The sequence below is a fragment of the Macadamia integrifolia genome, chromosome 8 (assembly GCF_013358625.1).
Source record: "Macadamia integrifolia cultivar HAES 741 chromosome 8, SCU_Mint_v3, whole genome shotgun sequence".
Taxonomy (NCBI): Eukaryota; Viridiplantae; Streptophyta; class Magnoliopsida; order Proteales; family Proteaceae; genus Macadamia; species Macadamia integrifolia.
In genome coordinates this window covers 1119950-1143679 of record NC_056564.1, presented here as the reverse complement: position 1 = coordinate 1143679, position 23730 = coordinate 1119950, and the positions used below count along the sequence as shown (strand labels likewise).

General features: G+C 39.6%; 1 pseudogene; it reads left to right on the top strand.

Annotated features, from left to right (window-relative positions):
• Nucleotides 1-14683: 14683 nt before the first annotated feature.
• On the top strand, nucleotides 14684-22814 carry LOC122086105 (annotated as a pseudogene).
• Nucleotides 22815-23730: the final 916 nt, after the last annotated feature.

The following is a 23730-nucleotide window of genomic DNA, read 5'->3' as shown; positions in this document are numbered from 1 at the left end:
GCATATGCTTCTAAAAAGTCAGCTGGCTTATTCACTTCTCTCTATACATGTTTGAACTTCTTTCTTGGGGAATGGTGTCCCTTCCATTTGAGGTCAATGAGATCAGCATCAAACAGACAATTGTTGAATTCTTCAACAGGTCCATGTCTAACAGCATCCCCTCCTTTCTTTTCATGATGTCCCCTCACCGCATTAAAATCACCTAACATGACCCAAGAAATCAAAATCCTTTGAGCAAGCAATTTGATATTACTCCACAACTCTCTTCTTTCTTCCACACAGTTTGAAGCATACATTGCTGAACACAAAAACTCCATGGATGATCCTCTTATTTTAATTTTCAAATGTATTAGCTAAGAAGATGTAAACAAGCAATCTACTTCCAACTGAGTGCCATCCCAACCCACCCATATTCTAGTAGCCTCCCCCTTCTTATAGTTATGGACATACTTTCACTCTCTTTTCAAAGAAGAAAACACAGAATCAATATTTTCCTCTTTCACTTTTGTTTCAACTTGGATCTCTAACTTTTTTTTCATTCAACATATACTTCACCCCTCTTTGTTTTTCAGGGGCATTAAGGCCCCTTATATTCCAACACAAACAATTCATTTAGTAACCTTCTTAGAATTGTTACCCTGAGCTCTCACAGCCCCCTTCTTTACCCCCCCTCTTGAAACATTTTCTACATATTAGTTGTCACATCAATACTCTGGACATCGTTTTTGCATGACTCCCTCCTTCAATAGGGAAAGTAGACTTAGCAAGGTTAGTGGAAGAAGAAGCTTTGGTCATACCTTATTTGTTCACTTTGGCTATGGAGGGATTTACTGGGATTATGAAGAAGCTTGAAGTTGATGGTAAAATCTCTCTTCTTCCCAGGTGCAAAGCTAGTCAACTGTCTCATCTTATCTTTGCAAATGGTCTTATGTTCTTTGTAAAGGTTGTCTGTGACTCCATCATAGCTAGTTTGAGTAAGGCCCCCTAAAATAATAGAGGACTTTGCCCTATTGAGATGCAACCTAGAGTAGGAAGCAAACTCATCTGAAATTAATGGGTTTCAAGGAAACTAGGTTACCAATTCGATATCTTGGTATCCCTCTTGTTTCAGGTAGGCTCACATTGACAGATTGCAATCCTATTTTGGACCCCATCCGAACAAAGCTGGAAGGTTGGAAGTCTAGATTTCTCTCCTATGCTGGAAGATTACAGTTGGTCTCCTCTATTCTCCAAGGATGCTATATCAATTGGTTAGGAGTTCTTTCTCTACCAGGTAACCTTATAGCTAAAGTGGAGTCTATCTTCTCTAATTTTCTATAGTCAGGCCCTTCTTTAGAAAAGAGAATTCATTGTCTCTTCGGATGCAGTTTGTAAACCTAAGAAAGAAGGGGGCTTAGGAGTGAAAAGGGTCAAGGAGATGAATGTGGCTGGCATTATAAAGCAAATATGGTGGATAGGCTCTCGCAGAAAGAGTATTTGGGTAGAATGGATCTATAAAAGGTACCTTAAAAAGGAGTCCATATGGACTGTTAAGGTAACTAGTGATGCCTCCTAGGTGTGGTGAAAAATATTGAAGTTTAGAGATAAAATGGAAGATCATGTGCTGCATATTATTGGAAATGAAAATTCCACAAAGCTTTGGCTGGACAATTGGTATCTATGTGGGATTCCAATAAAAGATTAGGAGATACAACAAGTCCAGCATGACGAATAACAGAGAGGAAGATATTTAAATGCTTCTAATGTTGGGAAATATCTTGAGAGTAAATAAAGACATCATCAATATACACAATTATAAACTGCGAATATTGATTAAAAATTTGATTCAATATATTCTAAAATTCAGATGGAGGATTCTTGAGGCCGAAAGGTATAACATTCCATTCGTACTGGTCAAATGGGATGACAAGAGCTGTCTTATACCTATCTTTCTCGGCTATCTAAATTTTTTAGTACCCAGATTTCATATCAAACTTAGAAAATACGCTGGAATAAGGTATGATGCTAGTTTATCTCATTTGGCTACCAATGAAGAAATTTTAAGAGATGGGGAATGGCATCCAACTCTTGCTACTACCTTACATCTTTTTTTTTTTCTTTTTTCTTGATAAATAGCTACTATCTTACATCTGATGGAAGCTTGGGGAGAGCTCCCTCCTATTCCTAGACATCACTATCCTGAAAAGGATTTAGTGGTCTGGAAAGGGCACTAAATCAGCCTAGCAGATTGTTCAAAAGAAGGAGACAAAGATATAGATTGTTTGGTTTGATGGTAATATCCCAAGACACTCATTTACAACATAGAGGAGTCTTGTTGATGTGTTACCTACAAAAGGTCAACTTATCAAGAGAGAGATAAATGTTAATCCTCAATGCACCTTCTGTTGGGCAGGTATGGAAAGTAGAAATCACTTATTTTTTGAATGCCCTTTTACTTATGCTTTATGAGGAGATGTGGCTTCTCTTTGCAATCAAAAGGGGAGGAACCCTATAAGCATTCTTAACATTTCCACATGGATCAAACATGAATTCCATGATAGAGATCCATTGAGAGTAATTGGGAAGTTAGCATTATGTGCCACAGTGCAACACTTGTGGCAAGAGAGAAACTTCAAGATCTTTAAATCTAAAAATAGGACCATACCTCAAATTATTGATGCAATTGTCTCAGATGTCAAAGTTAAGTGCTCTAGGGTGAAATTTGTGGTTGATTATAATCCTAGAAATCAATTCCTCACGTCTAAGTGAGGCATTCATGTTATTTGGAAGGTTGTGATCCCAAAAGCTTGCTCCTGGTTTATACCTCCATATAATATGGTAGCTTTACATTGTGATGGGACCCTTTCACAAGTTCGGGCTTCTTATGGAGGAATAGTCCAGGATAGGAAGGGGACTCCTTTACTGCCTTATTTTAATCTTGGGGAGAAGACTGATATTTTATGGCTTGAAGTCAGGCTATTCTTAGAGGAATTATTATTTATATAGAAAACAACATGATGGAGATTTCTATTCGGTCAAACTCCAAATTGGTTAGATATGCTAAATGGAGAAATTGAGGGACCAGGGGAGACTAGAGCTATTAAAAGCAAGATTCTTCATATTTCTGGTTCATTGTCCATAAAGGAATTCAAGCATGTTTGGAGGTAGGTTAATAAGCCTGTAGATTACCTAACATCTATGGCTATATCTCAGGTTGAGCATATTATTCTGCCTCATGACTTTACTAATGAGCTGAATGATTTAGTGATGGTGGATTCAGTTTTCAGGATTTACTACAAGTTGCAATCTGTTTATTTTTTTCCCTCGTTCACTTTGTAATGCAGGGTCTGTCCTGCTTTGTTTTCTAGGGCCTCAACTTCATTTTTTCAGTTAGTCCAAAGATGGAGATAGAGGCTACCTTTTCTTGTACATTTTTTTTTCCTTTTTCAATATGTACATATTACTGATAAAAAAAAGTACCCCTGAACCCACATCTTAGAACCCAGAACCATGAACTGACCAGTTTAAAGAGCTGTGTGTGGAAAAGGGGGTTCGCATGCAGTTGACCCTTTCTCACACTCTGCAGCAAAATGGCATAGCAGAGAGGAGAAATATGACACTTTTAGATATGGTTAGGTCGATGATGGCACAAGCAAACCTCCCAATATCTTTTTGGGATATGCTCTTTTGATTGCTGCCTACATCCTTAACCGGGTGCCTTCACAGTCAATTCCTTCGACTCCCTATGAGTTATAGAATGGCACAGAGCCAAATTTAGGGCATATGCGACCATGGGGATCAACAACTTAAGTTCATAGCACATCCCATAAGTTTGGAAAGCTTGGGCCAAGAGCTAGAAAACACATCTTTATAAGATATTCCAATAGCTCGAAGGGTTACGTTATATACGGTGGACACCTTGGTGGAGGAATGACGGAGATAGAATCATGTGATGTCATCTATATTGAGACATATTTTCCTAGCATTGGTGATGCCAGTAAGGATGGGGAATTAACTCATCCTGTAATCGCTAGAAAGTGAGACTAATCATCAGGCTAGTGGGAGTGTACCAATAATGGGATGTACCAATATGACGACATATTCTCCGTCAATGTTTTGAGATTGAAGGAGAAGCTCTCATTTGTGTTCCAAAAGATTAGGATGAGCCCGCTTCTTTGTGAGAGGTTCTCTCCTCACCTACTAAGGATAACCAAAAAGCTACTATGGAGGATGAACTGAGTTCTATGAGTTCTACCAAGTATGGGAGTTGGTTGACCTACACCCTGGGCATAAGACCACTGGAAACAAATGGGTTTAAAGGTCAAATGCAAGGTGGATGCTTTAATTGACAAGTATAAGGTACGCTTTGTGGCAAAGGGCTATACAACTATGATGAGACTTTCAACCAGTGGCAAGAATTGCCTCGATTCACCTCAATCTAGCCATTGTCGCAAAATTGAATTTGGACCTCTTTTAGATGGACATTAAAGCTGCATTTCTCAATGGAGAACTAGACGAGAAGATACTTATGGATCAACCAATGGGTTTTAAGGTCAAAGGACAAGAGCGTAAAAAATCGTCTAGGCAATGGTATTTTAAATTTCATCATGTTATTGCCTCTATTGGTTTTGAAATGTTTGAAGAGGACCATTGTGGATGTGTGTGAGAGTAGCGGCTAGAAAATGATCTCTCCTTTTTTGGCCCTCTCTCTTTTCTCTTTTCTTCTTTGCTTCCTCTTCTATATGTGTGTGCCTTCGTGGGCCCTGCACCACCGTATCATTGTTCAGAGATACGTGGGGGACTATTTTACAGGGCTCCTCCCTCTCTCTCTCTCTCTCTCTCTCTCTCTCTCTCTCTCTCTCTCTCTCTCTCGGAGTGTGGGTCAAACGTACATCCTCCTTGGGTTGATGATGGTCCAATGGGGGATTGGGATCATGTAAAAGGGATTTGGAGTCACCACCTAGGGTTGTGAACCTAGGACACTGGGGTGGGCCTAATTCCTAAGAAAAGGGCTTGAAAATTGGTTTGGCCCAGAGATTAGGGTATGTGTTAGGTTGTAAAATTGAAAAGGTGTTAGGCACCCAATCTACCCAGTTCAACTGGTCTTCTTACTAGATGCTTGAAGAACGAACATTTTCTATAATTATTCTATACTACATGCATGGCTAAATTATGACACATATATATATTTTGATAAAAGAAATAATTACACATGTACACAAAAATGAGGAAAATAAAGAGTCTACATTGTACTAATTCAGGTGGGACCTGAGTTTAACCCCTGTTTCAGGTTGAGAGGGGTGGACCCGTAATTCGTGTAGATACGAACTTTCTTATGAATTCTCCCAACATAGGGTCTTGACCTCCAACTTCCTTTCTCGAGAGATGCTGACTGTGGTGATCTTCAAATAGAGGTTCGGCTAGGGAAGAGCAATTCTCGAGCTTGTAATTTGATAGAACTTCGACAGAGCTTGGGCTAGGGAAGGTTACTTCTGGATTAGGGTTTTGACAGAGCTTCGACTAGGGAAGGCTACTTCTAGGATTTGAATTTCGACAAAGCTGTGGCTAGGGAAGGCTACTTTTGGGATTTGGATTTTGGTAGAGCTTCAACTAGGGAAGGCTACTTCCGAGCTAGGTAGGTCAAGGGATGGGCTTAGGAGGGTGCCACACTAGGTAAGGGAGGGGCTAGTGGGGGCGATGCAAGGCAAGGGATGAGCTAGGGGATTGGCCATGCAAGGCAAGGGAAGAACTCCAAAGGAGGGGAGAGGAGAGCTCTCAAGTGTGAGAGGGGAACCACTAAGGGAAAGGAGGGTTTTCTCAAGTGTGGCCAAGTGTGGTCACGTGTTCTCATGTGTGCTTTTTCAAGTTTTTTTTTTATAGGTAGTGTGGAAAATAGGTAACAGCCAAGAGATTCGAACTTGAGACCTCCTGGTGAGCATGAGATTTTTGCACACCACAGCTCACCAACTACACTAAGCAATTGTTTAAAATATTTATTGCCTTTTCAAGTTGAGGGGGGGTATTTATAGATTTCTTGGACCAATGGGGTGAGAAAGGGAATTTTTTAGCAAATGGGGTGCAGCAGCGTAGGGTATGCTACTAGGGGCGTGGGGTGTAGGATTTTTCGGTAATACATTGCACCTAGCGTAGGGTGGTGGGAAAGGGTCACCGGGCTGCGGGCAAGGGTCACAGAGGCATTTGACAAGGTAAGGTTGCGGCACACATGAGTGGGCCTATGGCACATGTGCGTGGGCCCACGGCACAGGCATGGGGCCACAACACTAGCGTGCCGGGTCGCGAGGCCTACGGGGAAGGGTCACGGGGGTGCTAGGGTGTGACGTGGGGCTACATGGCCATGGGGTTTACGAACACGGGCACGGGGCCAAGAGCAAGGGGGTAGGGGTGCAGGCAAGGCAGGGCCACAACATGTGTGTGCGAGGCTGTGTGGTTGTGAGGCGGGGGCGCAAGCAAGGGGGAGGGGTGCGTGGGCCTAGGGTGTGCATGTGTGGAGCTGTGGTGTGCATGTGTGGGGCTGGGGTGTGTATAGTGGGTGGGTACGTATGGGGTTGGGTGTGTGTGGGGTGCTAGGGTGTTCATGTGTGGTGCTAAGGTGTGCATGGTGGGCGGGTGTGCATGGGGTTGGGTGTGTGTGGGGGGGGGCAGGGGTGTTCATGTGTGGGATTGGGGTGTGTATGGAGCACGGGGTCTGTGTGTGGGGGGCTGAGGTGTGCGGGGAATATTCTATGGAATATTCCTAGATCATGATCCAATGGCTTCAATGGGTTTTATCTTTCATTGATGATTGTAGGAGATCCGATGGTCTGATTTTGAGCACCATATGCCAATGGAATCATGATTCTGAGTACTATCCATCCATACAGTCACTTTAGATTGGATTCTTTCATATACGTGATGTCATAATTAGACCCTTCTTTTCTCCTGCCTAGGGTTTCTGGGTTTTCGGGTGTGTGGGGAGTGTTTCGAGTTTGGGCTACCTCATTCAGTTGTTATCTCTATTGATCAAAAGCGAAAGGTCATGTCCTCGATCTGTGAATCATCATAGCCGAGGGAGGGTGACAAAATAAGGATATCTACAAAATGCCCCTCTTTGGTTGAGGCATGTGCCATAGCCGAAGGGAAAAGAAAAGACTAGCCATATTTTGTCACCCGAAGCATGTACTACCGTTGCTTTGCTTAAAGGTGATGGAGTTGCAAATGCAACAATTAATATCTTTTAACTACTCATAGTGTTTAGAGTCTTACTTGGTTTATATGGTTCTTGAGTCATCATTTGCAGGGATTCGCACCATTCCTACAAAAGATGTTAGTATATGAGCTATCGTTTGTAGGGATTTGCACCGTTCCTACAAAAGAAGTTAGTATTTGATTTGATTTCTGAGCCATCATTTGTAGGGATTTACACCATTCTTGCAAAAGATGCGAGTTTCTAATTTGGTTCTTGGGCCATTGTTTGCAGGAATTCTCATCATTCCTACAAAAGATGTGAGTATCTAATTTGGTTCTTGAGCCATCGTTTATAGATATTCGCACCATTCCTGCAAAAGATGTTAGTACTTGATTCTGTTCTTGAGCCATCATTTTCAAGGATTCGCACCATTTCTGTAAAAAATCACGTATTTGATTTGGTTCTTGAGCCATCGTTTGTAGATTCACACCATTCTTGCAAAAGATATTAGTACTTAATTTTGTTCTTATCTCCCTAGGTTGGGTCTTTCGAACCAATCTAGGCAATTTTTGTCTCCCTAAAACTAGGTCTTTCAAACCAATCCTGGCAATTCTTATCTCCCAAGACTAGGTCTTTCGAACCAGTTTAGGTAATTCTTATCTCCCTACACTAGGTCTTTTGAACCAGTCTAGGCAATTCTTGGTCTTAGGCCACTTGGACTGTGGGACCGAGTATCTTAATCTTGTCTCCCTAGTGTAGGTCTCTTGGACCTGTCTAGGCAAAATTTGGTCTTGGGTCGCTTGGACGGTGGGACTGGTATGTTGATCTTGTCTCCCTAGGTTAGGTCTCTCGAACCGATCTAGGAAAAATTTGGTCTTGGGCCGTTTAGACCACGAGACCAGGTATCTTGATCTTGTCTGTACCACTCGGGACCGATGAAGATAAAATTGGCCCTCTAGGGGTGGTTCACTGAGATTGGGCCTCCAGGGCTAGTTCAATGATTTGATCTTGATCTTAAGATTTGATTCTTGATTTTTTTTATTCCTGATTTTTGAAATTTTGACTTTGGATTTTTTAAATTTTGACTTTTGATTTTTGAAATTTTGACTTGAAACTTTGAATTTTGGGTGGGGGTTATCCCCACCGATTTTTTTTTAACATATTAGTAACAAAATGGTCCCCACCTCATTTGGCTCACTTCTCACCTCCGATTTTCTGAGTTTTCAAGTTAACCCAAATCCTTTAGATTTCTTAAAATTCTTCAAAGTTCTTCAAAATTTCTCTGAAGTTCTTCGAAGTTCTTCAGTTAGAGGCCTTTTTTTGCAATTTTAGAATCTTTTTCGGATTTTTAGTATTTTCAGAATCTTTTTAGGCTTTTTCACAATTTTTTAATCTTTTTATGCTTTTCTGCAATTCCTGAATCTTTATGTGGGAGAGATCAAGGAAGAGGACCCACGGAGGTCGTATGCTTGAGGGCATAGTAGGACGCAACCCCTCGACTGGGGGAGGGAAGGGTCCCACCGTTTGGTACATGGGACAGACACTTAAGGGCACCCAATGGCAAATTTGTTCTTCCCTTGTTTATTATTTTTGAAAATTCTTTTTTATTATCATTTTTTTTTTTATGTTCATTATTATTATTTCTTTTAGGAGCCCCCTAGAGGCTGGCCCCCAGCATCGGCCAGATATAGACATCCCAACATGGTCCAGGAATGGTACAAAATACTCTACCCAAGGGTCGCACGCCTGATAAACAACATCTACCTATGCCACTTGGCTCTTCTGGAGACCAAGAAATTGGATCCTGGGTTGATGACAGGGATCATCGAGCGATGGTGGCCCAATACACATTCCATTCATCTTCCTATTGGCAAGATTACCATCACTCCCTTCTACATTTATGCCTTAACGAGGCATTACCTTCGACAACAAGCCCCTGATTTTGCCCAAGACTATGGGGGTAGATAATTTTCTGAGCTTGATTGGGATCCCCATTTCCAAGAACCAGAGGTCGTTTGCATTGGGTGAGATTGTGGTTCACCAGTGGGATGCATCCCGATGGAGACTAAACTCTCTTGAGATCATCCAGGTAGTTCGATCCTTTCTTCTATTTATTGTGGGACAGTGCCTCTTCAGTGACCTTCGAGGCAGAGTGGATGTTCGCATGGTGGTCCTCTTCCAAGACCTTGATGAGGTAGATACCTTGGATTGGGGTGGGGCAGCCTATGCATATCTATTGCAGACGCTCGATCTCTTGGCCTACAGGGACCGTGGCATCTAGGGAGCAGGCTACATCATTCAAGTAATCCCCTGTCCTCATGCCCTTCCTTTCATCAAGTATGCATCCTTTTCAACTCATCATCTTGATTTCCCAAATCAGCCTTGGTTCTATAAGCATCTGGGGTCATGCTTCCTGTATTGCATGATCCACTCACATCCTTTTTTTCGATGGCCACGAGATGGGGGGAACCATCACATGCAAGGGGGTCGATCTCTTGCTCTGAGGATTACCACTCATTCACTTCTGAATGAGATAACCACAGTGAGTCATACTTGCTTCAGAGTTTTTCCCTTACTTTGTGCTGTACTTACCACTTTTGAAATTGCAAGCCACTTAGAGACCTTTCCAGCATCTCGAGTTCCTAGTCGAGGCAAAGACAGCTCGAGCCATATACCTATCCTAGCGGAGGGTTCTATTCTGAGGCCTCGAGGGGAGGGCTTGGTATATGTGGGAGCGGTTTACTCCTCAGTGGTTTGACATTGATCAACACGTCCCTCCTTATCTTCCCCCTCCCACCATGCACTATCCAAAGCTTATTCCTGAGGATGAGGTCAAGGAGTTGGCTGAAGGAGTCTGGGATGACAATTTTTTGATCATGGAGGGGGATTATGAGGTCTTCTTGGATGAGACAATCTACATCCCCCTGAGTCCTACAAGTCTTGTGGTATGTTCTTTCCTATGAGTGCGCTTTCCATATTTTAAGTCCTCTTTCCTTATTATTTTGATGCTTCTACAGTGGAGGACATGCCCCATGCTCCCTCTTCTGCTCAGCCACAGTCGAGTGCTATTAGTTCCTCCTTTACAGGGTCTTCTACTGCCACGGATGGATCCACTCATAACATGGCCATCATCCCCTTCCCTGGCTTTCCTGGTTGGTCCTATCCAGTTGTGGCCAACCCCCATGTCCCAAGAGTTTTGGAGTGAAGGTTGGATCGTTATTAGTTGCCATTTGCAGCCGTTTAAAACGTGTTTTGCCGTATGCCTCTATACAATACGGAAAAAAAGGGGCCGAATAAAACATTTTAAGCGCACGTTTAAAACACGTATGCGTTTTTTAAGGGAAAAATAGGAATTTTGTCATACTAATTAGAAAAAAAAAAAAACAAAACAAAAGAAAACATCAAAACCATTCGATAGGGTTTTTTCCCCAAATCCCAAATTCCCAAATCCACATCTCTGTGTTGCTCTCACGGTCTCACAGTCTCACGGTCTCACCCAGTCACCTAGATTCGAGTTTGCCTCTGAACCCTTCTTCTCCGTTGGTCAATCAAAGAAAACTTAGAGAAAAGAAGATGAAGAGACAAGTAGACAACTGCAGTAGCAGGTCGTCAGAAGTCAGAACTCAGGCATTGATAGCAGCAGAGCAGGTCATCAGAACTAGGGCATCGAGTCATCGACAGCAGTAGTAGCAGGTCATCGGATCTCGGGCATCGACAACAACCGATCAAAGGAAACTTAGGCATCAATAGCAACAGTAGTAGGTCATTGAAACTCGAGCATCGAGTCATCGACAGCAGCAGTAGCAGGTCATCGAATCTCAGGCGTCGACAACAGTCGATCGAAGGAAACCCTCTTCTTCTACCTCTTCCTTAGTCCTCTGTCCTCACTCAGTCGACAGCAGTCTCAGAGTAGTAGACTCTACCATAGGTATAGTGTGATACAGATACCTATTGGTCACATATCCTCTTCTTCTTCTTCCTTCACTGTTTAGAAGAAATTCCATCTAGCTTATATCTCTAACCGTGGCCTACCATGGGTGAATTTTGACCTTTGCTTTTGTGTTTACTTCTTGTCTATCATTGCTAGTACCACTCACTTGATGTTATGTAGGTTTCTTTATGTTTACTGTCCTGTGGTTTTCTGTTTTATCTATTCTTAGTTGCAAAAGGAACCTCTGCCCTTAAAATTTAGTTGAACATTCCCTCATTTTTTTTTTAAGTTTACTTATTTCTAACCAGATAGGGTAGTGTTCAAGTATTGGGCATTTCTAGAAATGAGTTACTAAAATGACTATTTTCTAAGCATCTACCCAATGATGAACCTGAATACAATACAAAATTTTCATGGCTTGTACAAACCTAATGCCCCAAAAACTACAAATTGTGGTTCGATTGATCAACTAATAGCATGATTGGCTAATCGATAGCCTACCAATAATCCATAATATCATTTGATTTTCTGATCAAATTAGATCATAATGTTTGACCAAACTGCATTCCTTGCACCATGATTTTGATTGGTATAATTTTGATGCTTCTGACGTTCAAGGTTCTATAGTTTTGAACCCAACAAATTGAAATGTTGGCATTTCACATCCCTTTTTCTTTCCATTTACTAATCTATAATTTAATTTTTTCAAAAGGAATTTACTCATCGTTCATTCATAATACATTAATTATTCTATTTGTTGAGATTGGAAAGGATGTTTGATTATATTATATAGGTATTTCAAAGTTGAGCTACCTAAGCATATGCAAAATTGTGAGACCTAAGGATAAATTTTGGGAACATGTAGAGCAACGTGGTCTAGGCCGTTTCATATGTAACTATTGTGGACTTAATTATTCTGGAAGTGTTTCACAAGTGAAGGCTCATTTAGCTTGTCAATCTGGACATGGTGTTCAAATTTGCACCTAAGTTCCTGAGCACATTCAAGCTGATGCCCTATCAGAATTTAATTTGAGTATATCTGCTAAGAAAATGAGTGATTCTCTTGAAAGTGGAATGGGTTCCACAAGTAGCACACCTTCTATGCCTCAGGTTAGGAGTGCACATCAACCCACAATGATAGAGATGGTTGCTAAGCAAGACAAGAAGTCATTGGGCATATTGGTAACTGATTTTTTTATTAATAATAACATTTCCTTCAATGTTATTCAGACAAATTCTTTTATTGAGATGCTAAGGGGTGCATGTGCATATGGTACAAGTTATGTTGTACCTAGTTATAGCAATCTTCGAACCAATTTGATTCCTGAAAAAAAAAGAAGCAAAAATCATGCAATATGTTAGCAACATAAAGGCGACATGGTGTATCACAGGTTGCATAATTATGTTCGATTATTGGACAAGGTATAACTTGCTTGATATTTAAATGATATATACAGATGACTTCTTCTTCTATGTCTCCACCTGTAATAGTAAAATATAAAATTTACAGAAAGAGTTGTACTATATATACAACAAAGTCTAGAAAAAATATTAGAAGAGAATTTTTTAAGTGTCAAGACTCTTGTAACTTTTTCATGTGGGTGGACCAACTACATCTATGTAGATGTGGAAAAGGTCAATGCAAAATACGAGCTACAATGAAAGGCTCAAATAACGGGCAACATTTTTTATGTTGCCCAAACTCAACTGGAGTAATGTTATTTCCACGATTGATTTGTACTTATAGAAAAATTTAAAACATTTTTTAGTTTGATATTAAATTTCAATTACCCTAATCAAATTTATTTTTCTATAGAAGCTAATAACCGTGGATGTGGTATGTCTGTATGGTTGAAAGATGAAACCCATATCTCTACCATACAACATACATTAAGTTTGTCGTAATGTTCAGAAACATCAACATCAACAGCATCTACATCACCATCCACTTCAAACAAGTACATGAAAGGATATCTGGGAGGGACAATTAAAAGGTTAGACAACCAAGCAAATAACTTGAAAGACGTCCTCAATGCATTCAAGTCTTTGGACTTTAATAAAAAGTGAAAAGAATGATTAACTTGAACAAGGATAGTTATTTCTGTACTTTTTATATTTTGGAACCATTTTTTTTTTTTTTTTTTTGGTATCTACTACTTTAATATTGTCTCAAAGATTATCAATTTATGGTAGTATTTTAATCAGTGTTATTCTTGTAAATTATTGATTTTCATCCAGAAAAAAATTTTCTAAAACAAGTTTTACCAAATGCCACAACTGTCATATTTTTGTTCTGAAACAGATTCGCCTAACACCCTTTTTTCGTTTAAAATTGGAATTTTGACACAGAAACTGAAATTGTCTTTTTTGACACGAAACGTCATTTCTATTCTACCAGACACAACCCTAGTTTCAATCATAGTGGAGCCCTAAAATTTTCAAAATGTAGATCACTCTGTTGCTCTCTCTTTCTCTTTGTGTTTTTTAATTTACAAGTATCTTTATCACTCACAGTTGTTGAAGTACAACCAGAATCTTCCAGGTGCTACTGAAAATGGATTAGGCAATAAGTTTCTTTGGTATCCTTATAAATCAGCTAGCAAAAAACTAAGAAATACAGAGGAGGTGGACTAAAAGCTAAGATTAGAACAGAGGTAAAGAGGGGGTAAATTAGCATGAAATTTAGGACATAAGAGTAAATCATTACTTGCTTGTAGCACAAAGGTGACTAATCATCCAATCAGAGAATGATGGCTCCTCATCTGGATTAAGAAAATGTCTTCCGATTAGACAAGTCAAACATAAATTCATATCATGAAAATAATCTTAGGAAGAATTAGCGGATGTAACTATGCAAAGCTATGTAGATGTGACATCAAGTGAAAAAATTAAGAAAGAGAAAGAGAGAGAGAGAGAGAGAGAGAGAGTTCCTTGGAATACAGAGTGAAGCAATTTCAAAAACCGTGACTTGAAAAAAGAAAGATAGGAATTAATGCAGGAAATCTTAAAAACTAACCCTCTGGTATGACCGTATGAGAACTCGAGCTAGTTTCACTTCAAGCCAATTGATTTGATTATTCCACATTCTTCATAAAAAAAAACCTCACAAAGTGCTCTTCACAGAGTGCATTTTAATGGAGGAGAAAAACTCTCCAAAAAACAAAAGGGAGGAGAAACAAGAGGTATGGGTGTCACATGCGAGTCACACGTTTGCCATCTTAATAAAATAATAAAAATAGTTCTAATGATGAGAGTAACCAAATGCAGTCTTACACGTTTCAATATTTTTAACTGTATAAAAACATTGAATGATTACCAAAGATAAGGAATTACAAACAATAACGGTCAAATCTCACATGTGATAAGACGAAGGGAACCCAACTATCCATTCACAGATTCACTTCACCTTACTATTTTGCTCAAATAAATATAGACCATACATAGTATAGCCTACTAACAAGGTAGAGTAGAAAGTGGAGGAGATGATTGAATGACTAAAGGAGTGAATCACCATTGCAGAAGAGGAAAACTCTTTTGAATCTGGATTAGTGGGTTCAGTTCGAGTTATTCTGATCGGATAGTGTGTAATGGTGGATCTCGATGATCTTCAGATATCCATGGCAAGAGAGAGGGTGAGAAAGAGCCTCTTATTAATCTTGTTCTTACTGTTAACATTTGTGGAGGTACAGGAGTCGGCGGCGAAGCAGCTGCGGTTGAGGCATCCATTACATGGAGTGGTGGATAGAGTGAATAAGGTTGGTGGACCCTATTTCGGCCTCTTGATGAATTTCCATGTTACGTACCTAACTTCTTAATTATTATTATTATTATTATTATTATTATATTTGTAAGTGGGTAGGAGTTATTGCCACGGTGGAGTGTTTGATAGTTATGTAACTTAATATAGTAAGTTAGTAGAAGTTAGGGATAAAGTATGTAAGTGGAATACGTAGGTTGTAACTACTTTTTATCCTATTTAATAGGATCTAATATGGAATAGAAGGGGAATAAAAATTATCGTAAATTATCTCTTTGGATTTATATTGAGAAGAGGTGGCTACCTGCCAATTAGCCAGATGTCTAGCTTCGTCCATAAAGCCAAGAGGTAGGCACCTCTTAATTAGCCAAACCCTATTTTATCTCTTCTAATTTATCTCTATCTCCCTACTTTCTCTCCCTCTCTCTACCATGTACTTATTATCTAGTATCAGAGCATGATCGATCCTATGACTATGGGTATGAATATTGAGATCATTGAAGCCATGCATTCATCTGTTCAGGACATGATGGTAATTTCTAATGAAATGCTTAGAATTTATCATCGTGTCCAAAAGATTTTGACTGAGTTGAGGAAGAAGAAGATGAAGAAAAAGAAGCAAAAGGAGATAAAGAAGAATAGGAAGAAGAAGAGGAAGAAGATGATGATGAAGAAAAAGAAGCAAAAAGAAACAAAGAAAAAGAAGAAGAGGAATGTGCCATTCATCAATTCCCTAAAGGAGATGCCCATTTTCACAACTAGATTCATGGGTCTCGAATTAATTATCCCAGATTCATTGACTGTAGCTTCTACTATCAAGATATGAGATCCCGGGGGTCCTTGAGGACAAGGACATTTTAAGGGGGAAGGATTGTTACGTACCTAACTTCTTAATTATTATTATTATTATTATTATTATTATTATTATTATTATTATTTTATTTTATTTTATTTGTATGTGGATAGGAGTTATTGCCACGGTGGAGTGTTTGATAGTTATGTAACTTAATATGGTAAGTTAGTAGAAGTTAGACATAAAGTATGTAAGTGGAATACATGGGTTTGTAACTACTTTTTATCCTATTTAATCGGAACTAATATGGAATAGAAGGAGAATGAAAAATAATCCTAAATTTTCTCTCTGGATTTATCTTGAGAAGAGGCGGCTACCTCCCAATTAACCAAACGTCCGGCTTTGTCTGTAAAGCCAAGAGGCAGGCACCACCTAATTAGTCAAACCCTATTTTATCTCTCCTAATTTATCTCTATCTCCCTACTTTCTCTCCCTCTCTCCACCGTGTACTTATCATTCCCCAACAAAGAAGACACCCTTCTCTCCTCTGGCCTCTTCTTCCCCAACTCCGATGTCCCTTGGGTTGACATGTCACACCTCGTTCCATACAGAATCAGACCGATGACCGAGATAACACCTGTTAACCCAAAACCTGCTAGGATCATCTGATACAGTAACCACAGCACAGCATACACACACACTAAGTCAAGCAAACCCTGTATTTCAACTGAAGTCTTATATATACATATCTATAAATACCCCAATACTCTTGATACCCAAATTATAATACATAATACATATACATGTGGGCCCATAGGCGTAATATATACACAATAATTACAATTTAAATATCAAGAACACAAAATGGGTAACATATCAAGAATAACAAAAAGAATGCTTGTATGGTATCAGTGTTGCTAACGCATAACACAGCTATCACACGGGCAGATCTTCAAGGACCCCCTAGTCCTTGACTGAAAACTCTACGGTGTATCTCGGCTCTTGCTCCTTGGCCGGATGGTGTGGACGTGGGATGAGCTCACTAGCCCAGTAAGTGAAAAGAAAAATCACACAGGTATGCGCAATACAAATGAACCTATATGCTTACAATTCATTTTATTATCTTAGTCCACCTAGACAACAATGCTAAGTTGTAGGTTATATGCTACTTACAACCACAGTGCGTGTATGCTCCGGGTACGAGCCGCGAACCCCATCCCGCGATACGCCCATAGGATTGCCAGAGAAGGCCAGCCATAGGTACTAGAAAAGTAAATTACTGTTCCTCAATGACATTAAAGTAAATTATTGTTTCTCAGCGATATTAAAGTAAAATAGACCTTGCCCTGCATTAAATTAAAAGCAGTATGATAGGCCCTCTTGTTATATTACTAAAGTTACTGATAGTCCTAATGATCAGTCGGACGTACTTTTAACTACCATCGTTGGTACATGACATTAAAATTCTCCCCTGTGATATACCCAACTCTTAAACCCCTGCTGGGAAGAGTCATAAGTGAGATAGTATGACTCCATAGTACTATCGCATCCCATACCATGGGCCACCAATGCATTCGTGTCCAAGCCGACTATGGCATCTAGTCTAACAAGGCATCATATTTAATAATTTAAAGTCATTCATCTTATATCGTAAGCAATATTTGACATTTAACAATAAAATTATCAGCATGTCAAATCATAAATGAATTTCATAATGCACACGTCAATGCATGCAATGGCACTCATGGATGGCTAGTCTACACAATAATAATTTGATGACATGGCTAGCATCCAACTAGAATGATATGATGCAAAGTCCTCCTCCCACTTACTTAGTCGTGTACAAAGATCACCCTTGGTACGAGAAGGATCTAGCGTACAATAACGCAAGTTCCTAGAACAACCTATCATAAAAGAGTTGGGTTTAGTATGCTTCACATTAGTCATAATCAATGAGGTATGATGATCCTAACATATTTAAAATCACTAGAGAAGGTTGCCCAACAAATTTGGGCCCAATCGGAAATAGAGAAGTTAGATTGGTGGGTCGACTGACAGGCAAGGCACCCACCAGTCCTTGCTTGCCTGTCTATCTGGGGACACTGCCTAGAAAGGTGGGCTAGGTCACCCACCAGTCTTGTTTGCTTGTCAAACTAGTAGCTTTATCTAGCTCGATGGGCCAAGTCAGCCACTATTTTTGCTTGCTTGTCAAGCTAGCAGCTCTGCTTGGACCAACTGGTGCTAGATTGGTGGGTTCGACCACTTCCAGACACCTACCAGTCAAAATTAGGATTTTTTATGTTCTCCTTATTCTTTATCCCACCTTGGGGAAACCATCACGGGTCGATTGGACTGTATTTTTCACAAATCTAAGGCTCCAAATCATGATTCCAATCAAGATCTGAGGTCAATCCGAAGTCTTAAGTGTGGATCTTACCTCTTTGCTCAAGAATCACCTCAAAATCCCAAATCTTCTCTTTAACTCAAAAGATCAACAAATGCTTCACAAATCTTGCAAGTCTTTCTCTAAATCCTTCATAAACAACATATAAAACTTTTATTAAACCTTAGATTCACATTCTCAAGAGATCATAACAAGATCCAAAGGATTGCTACCCAAATCGAAGTGTTTCACTTAGGATTTTATAAGGGTTTAAGGAATAAGGAAAGGAATAAGGACTTTACTCACCTCCAATCATAGATCTCGAGATGAGGATCATTAATCCAGTGTCAGATTCAAGAGGTCTGACCCCAATGATGCACGACGATCATCTTCCTTCCCATTTCCTTCTTCCTTCCTCTCTCCTCTTTCTTCTTTTTCTCTCTCTTCTTTACTTTTCTCACCCATCGTGTAAAACACTGAATGAGGTGAAAGAAAGGTAATAAATGCTATTTATAGTGGAGTCAAAATATCTAATAACTAGAGTGGTAGGTCACATTGGTGGGTCTGACCCACCTATGACCACCCACCAGTCGGCCAAAACTTAGTCGAAACATTGGAACTTTCAATGGGGCTCAGCCTCAACCAACACGTGCACTTGGTATAAAATAGGGCTACATACCTTTGTTATGCGTACATAGCCTCGTGATACATACAAGTGCACGGTTTGGGTATGCGAACTTCACTAGGCACTGAGTCCAACTCATTTGGCCAACCCGAGCTTAGAGTCACCCTTGCTACCATGCTCCATAAAGTACTTGCCATGGCTCGCTCGGGTTCAGGTCCTGCAAGACCAAACCGAACCAACCGAGAAATTAGATCGGGTTTGGAAAGTAGGGTATCACATTTCATCTCCAGGAACTAACTTTCTTTCACACACATGATTGACCAAAACACCCTTCGATATTGATTCCATTATAGAGAAATAAAGGCTACTAGGGGTGAAACAGGGTCAGGTTGGGTCAGGTTTCTTAAAACCCACACCTAACCCTATGTCCTCAAAATTCAACCCAAGCCCAACCCAACCCTGCCAGGTTTAAGTTGAGGCCCAACCCTGCTAGATTCATACCAACCTAACCCGGCCCTAAGTGACCTTGTTAAGGCCAGGTTGGGTCGGGTTGGGCTAGGTTGGGTTGACCTTAGCTTCTACAATGGTTGGCTTAACCTTGATTGACCTATTTTCACCATTGATATCCTATACATTGAAAAAGTATAGAAAAATGAAATATCAATAGGAGCCTTAAATTCTAATATAAAAATTCAGGATTAAATTTCAAGCTGGGTTAGGCTGAGCTGAGGCCTTAACCTGAGCCCGACCCAACCTTGACCCACGATTGGAGTTTTTCAACCCTAACCCGCCCTCAGGGTCAAAAAACTTGGCCCAAGCCCGGTTTGGGCTCAAGGCGAGCCAGGACAAGTTCAAGTTGTTAGGGCCAAACTTTCACCCCTAAAGGCTACCTTAAAGGGGATCGGGGTTTCCTATTGAAAAATAGGTCTTCATAATTACTCTGTGTTTGGTAGTCATTCAGATAAACGTTTCTAATGTTTTTTCATTCTATGGGAACAAAAAGATAGAATAAAGCATTTGGTATCCACTTGGTTTCTTTTGGTTTTTTTTGAACAAAAATGGAAAAAAAAAACACTAGAAATGCAAAATAAAAAATAAAAAAGCGCTAGAAATGCAAAATGATGGAATGACAAAACATTGTTCCGTCATTTCGATTTTGTTTCAAATACAAAAAAGTGAACAACTAGGGTAATCGTTCCTGAAACATGTTCACCAAACACCTTCTTTTGTTCTAAAACGACATCAACATTTTGATATAGAAACTGAAAATTCTGTTTGTGAGACGAAACTTTGTTTCTGAAACTAATGACTACCAAAAGCAACCTTAGTTCTCTATTGAAAACCTCATTTTTCTTATCTTCTCTCCTTCACTACATACTCTTATATTACTTTGATCCCTATTTTCCTCTATACTCAATTATAAGTTCGTTTCATTTATTGTTGCAATGACTGCCTAGGGAGGAGATTCAACATTGGCAGCATTCACGGCATAGATGTGATTTATGTAATGTCAGGGGAGCAAAGGGTAAAATCACATTTCCTTTATATTTCTTGGCTATTGCTGAGTTGGTATGAGATCATCTGTTGATGTAATTAAAAAAAGAGTCGGTATGAGATTTGGGCACTTTGGCAATGTATCTTGTTAGATTTTTCCATGCTAATCGGATTGAAATAACCCCAACTATGTCTAGGACATATACAACAACAACAATCATATACATGGATTTGATATGGAAAATAAAAAGTAAAAAGACATAAAAGAGAGGTTAAAAAGAAGAAACATGGGGATAATAGAAGAAGGTAAAGTAGTAATAGAAAGATGCATCATGGAAACATCCCTTATAGGGGGTCGGATACATGGGTCCTTGTCCTCCATGAAGCTCTATCTGAAGTCAAGCCCTACTCTTTACGTAGATTAGATAGCTCATATCTAATCTAAAAATCAAACCTTGGCCCAACCCCAGCCTAGCCCATTCCAAATCGCAAAATCCCAACTATCATTTATGTTTTCGGTGATTTATTCACCAATATACTCTTGTTAAGGGAGAAAGAACGCTACCAGGTTGCATGCTCTGCCAGTGCCTAAGCCAGTATGAACCCATACATAGGGATTCAGATAGGGGCTGGAGCATCATTTTTTTGGTGCCTTGTGTCTGGGTGTAGAGAATGCAACTATGTAGCATTCTTTTCTCCTCTAACTAATTATTTAATTCTAATTTGGATGATATCAGTCATAGTCAAACATTTTTTTCTCAACGCTGATGATCTTAAGTTGTTGTTCTATGTATAAAATGATAGGTACACACCAATAACCAACCATGTATTCTATGGCATGTGCAGCTGAATGCAGGTGTTACCATTCAAATACTAGTCGATGTTTTTGAGATTTGATGAATTGTACATTACGGGATTGCCGGAAGTGCCAATGATTCACTATCGTTTGGCGATGTGAGCATGTTGAAATACATGGCCTACACTTGTTCTTGGAAATGGATGGTAAACCCTCCAAAACTAAGTGCATTCTTGCATTTATATTGAGTCCTTGGGTGATGACATTTTTTTTAAATTGTTTTTTCGCCCATCAGGAATTTATGTCTGAAAAAGGGCAATCACCGAAATTGACGTTTGGGGCCTACAATTTTCCGGCTAAGGGAAAGAATCTATTAGCAAAGGTGGAGTTCAAGAAAGAGAAATTCTACTCTAGTGGTCGTCCAATGGAAGAGATTTTCTGGCCTGAGATTGACTGGACATGGTTTGACATTGCCAGACTACTTCAAGTCAGCAGCAGTTGTTCATCCGAAATACTAAATCTAATAGGAAAATTTACTATCACTCCCCTACACTTGGCCTATATTTACTAAAACTCCTCTACCTTTTACCTTTTTACTGAAACTCCCCTACTTTTTGATTCACATCTCTTTCTCCCCTGCTCTTTTTAAATGCCCAGATTACCCTTCCTTTTCACTTGTAACATATTACACTTTTTTTTTTTTTCAAATTGATTAGTTCAAAACATGGTTTGAGCCAAACCATTAACAAGTTTTTTCTCATCTAATTATCAAGGATATTGTAAATTCAAAAAAGAATAATTTTGTATCTAATCTATATTTATATTGGTATCATATATTCCAATCAGGTGGCACACTTTTTTTTTTTTTTTTTAATCCTTAGATTGGCTGAGACCGATAACAATCTAATACCAATACAAAAATAGATTGCTAAATTTGTGATGGTGGATGAGATAAAAAAATAATAATAATAAATAAATAACATCCCTGATGATTGGATGAGACGAAATAAAAAAAAATAATGAATATAAATAAATAATATCTTTAAGGACAGATCAGCCAATATCCTTGATGATTGGATGAGACAAAACTTGTAAGTGGTTTGGTTCAAACCATATTTTAAACCAATCAATATGAAAAAAAATGTAATAGGTTACAAGTGAAAAGAAAGGGTAATCTGGGTATTTAAAAAGATCAGGGGAGAAAGAGATGTAAAAATAAATAAGCAGGGGTGTATCAGTAAAAAAGTAAAAGGTCAGGGAGTGATAGTAAATTCCCCAATCTTATAAGACATGCATTATTTTTTAGGTTAATAAGGGTGTCCAGTCCTTTGGCCTGACTAATCCCCCAGACTCACGTGTACACCCTCATGAACATGAGTTGGACTCAGGATTCATGTCGATTTAGGCACACTTCTATAAGATATACATTATTATTATGGTTAATCAAAGCTTATCAAAGAAAAAAAATTCATGATGTTTCTTAATTAGTGAATTAATAAAATTATTATTATAGGAGATGGAGTTACAATGATGTGTGAATGAAACATACTACTTGCCAAGAACACCAAGGGTGGTGTATGGATTGAGAGGTTCAACCGCTGATATATTCGTGGACAATGCAGTATACTGTGAGTTTATTTTCCAAGAATTTAGGACCTCAAGTGTGGACGAAGAGAGTGACGTTGTTGTAAAGACATCAATGTCAGCTAGAGTGCCTTGTATTGTGTTTAAAGGGGTATAAGATTTAGCAGGAGGAGGAGGTAATTTGTCTTCCACAGGCCTAATTTCTTTAGCAGCTCTTAATCCCTTCAATGTTGAGGTGGACCTCATCAGATTGATTGCCATAAATAAAACCCTAGTGTTGAATTAAATGAAACAGAAAGAAACAAATCAAGCTTATACGCATAATGGTATGGTTGTACCTGTAAGCATAAGGTATTGATTTTAATGTAATTTCTCATGTCCATGGGTCATATCCAAGTCAAATGAATTTTGCCCTATTTTCTTGTGTGTATAAGAAACACTAACCCACTTTTGAAAGGGTTATGGGTATTTGGGGAAGAAACGATCCATGTATCTGATACGCTCAAATTAGTCACTCAGTGAAGTAAGAACATATGGCATCTAAGGGAAGGACACGTAGCGCCCAACCGAGGGGTATCCACTATGACCATAACCCCGGAGACCAGGAGGAGAGGGAGACTAGAGCCCCCCTCAACTGATAGAGGCCACGAGCACTCTAACTACATACGAAGGAGGGGATACCCAGATAGGAAATATTCCCTACGAAGGAAGGAAGACTGGGAAAAGGGGTAGTCCTATAAGGGAGAACCCTAAAAGACAGAACAAGTAAGTCGATAAGCTCACACCATTACTCTTGTGAAAAAACTGTTCTACCGGTCTCTAACTTGGGCATCGAAGGACTAATCCTGGAGACACCTCCAGGCTTCTGCCTTCTGTTCTTATGCAGAATTGATGCTCAGCCTCATAGATTTTTGGCAGTAACAGATTATCGCCGTCTGTGGGAACGACAGAGTAATGATGGAAAAAGCCTACAATCGTAAGAAAACAAGAGTAGCGCCAAGTATAAATATGAATGAGGGGGAACCTTTAGAATCTCTCCCCCCTCGGTGGGCGTCTATGAAGAATAGGAAAACAATGATCAGGAAGGGTCCGCGAGGGACCAGCACTCGATCTAACATTCGGTGTGTAGAGATAGTAATCCTCCACCCCCTCCTAGGGCGCAGGATTATGTGACTAGGGAGTAGTTCGATGCCCTTCAGGAG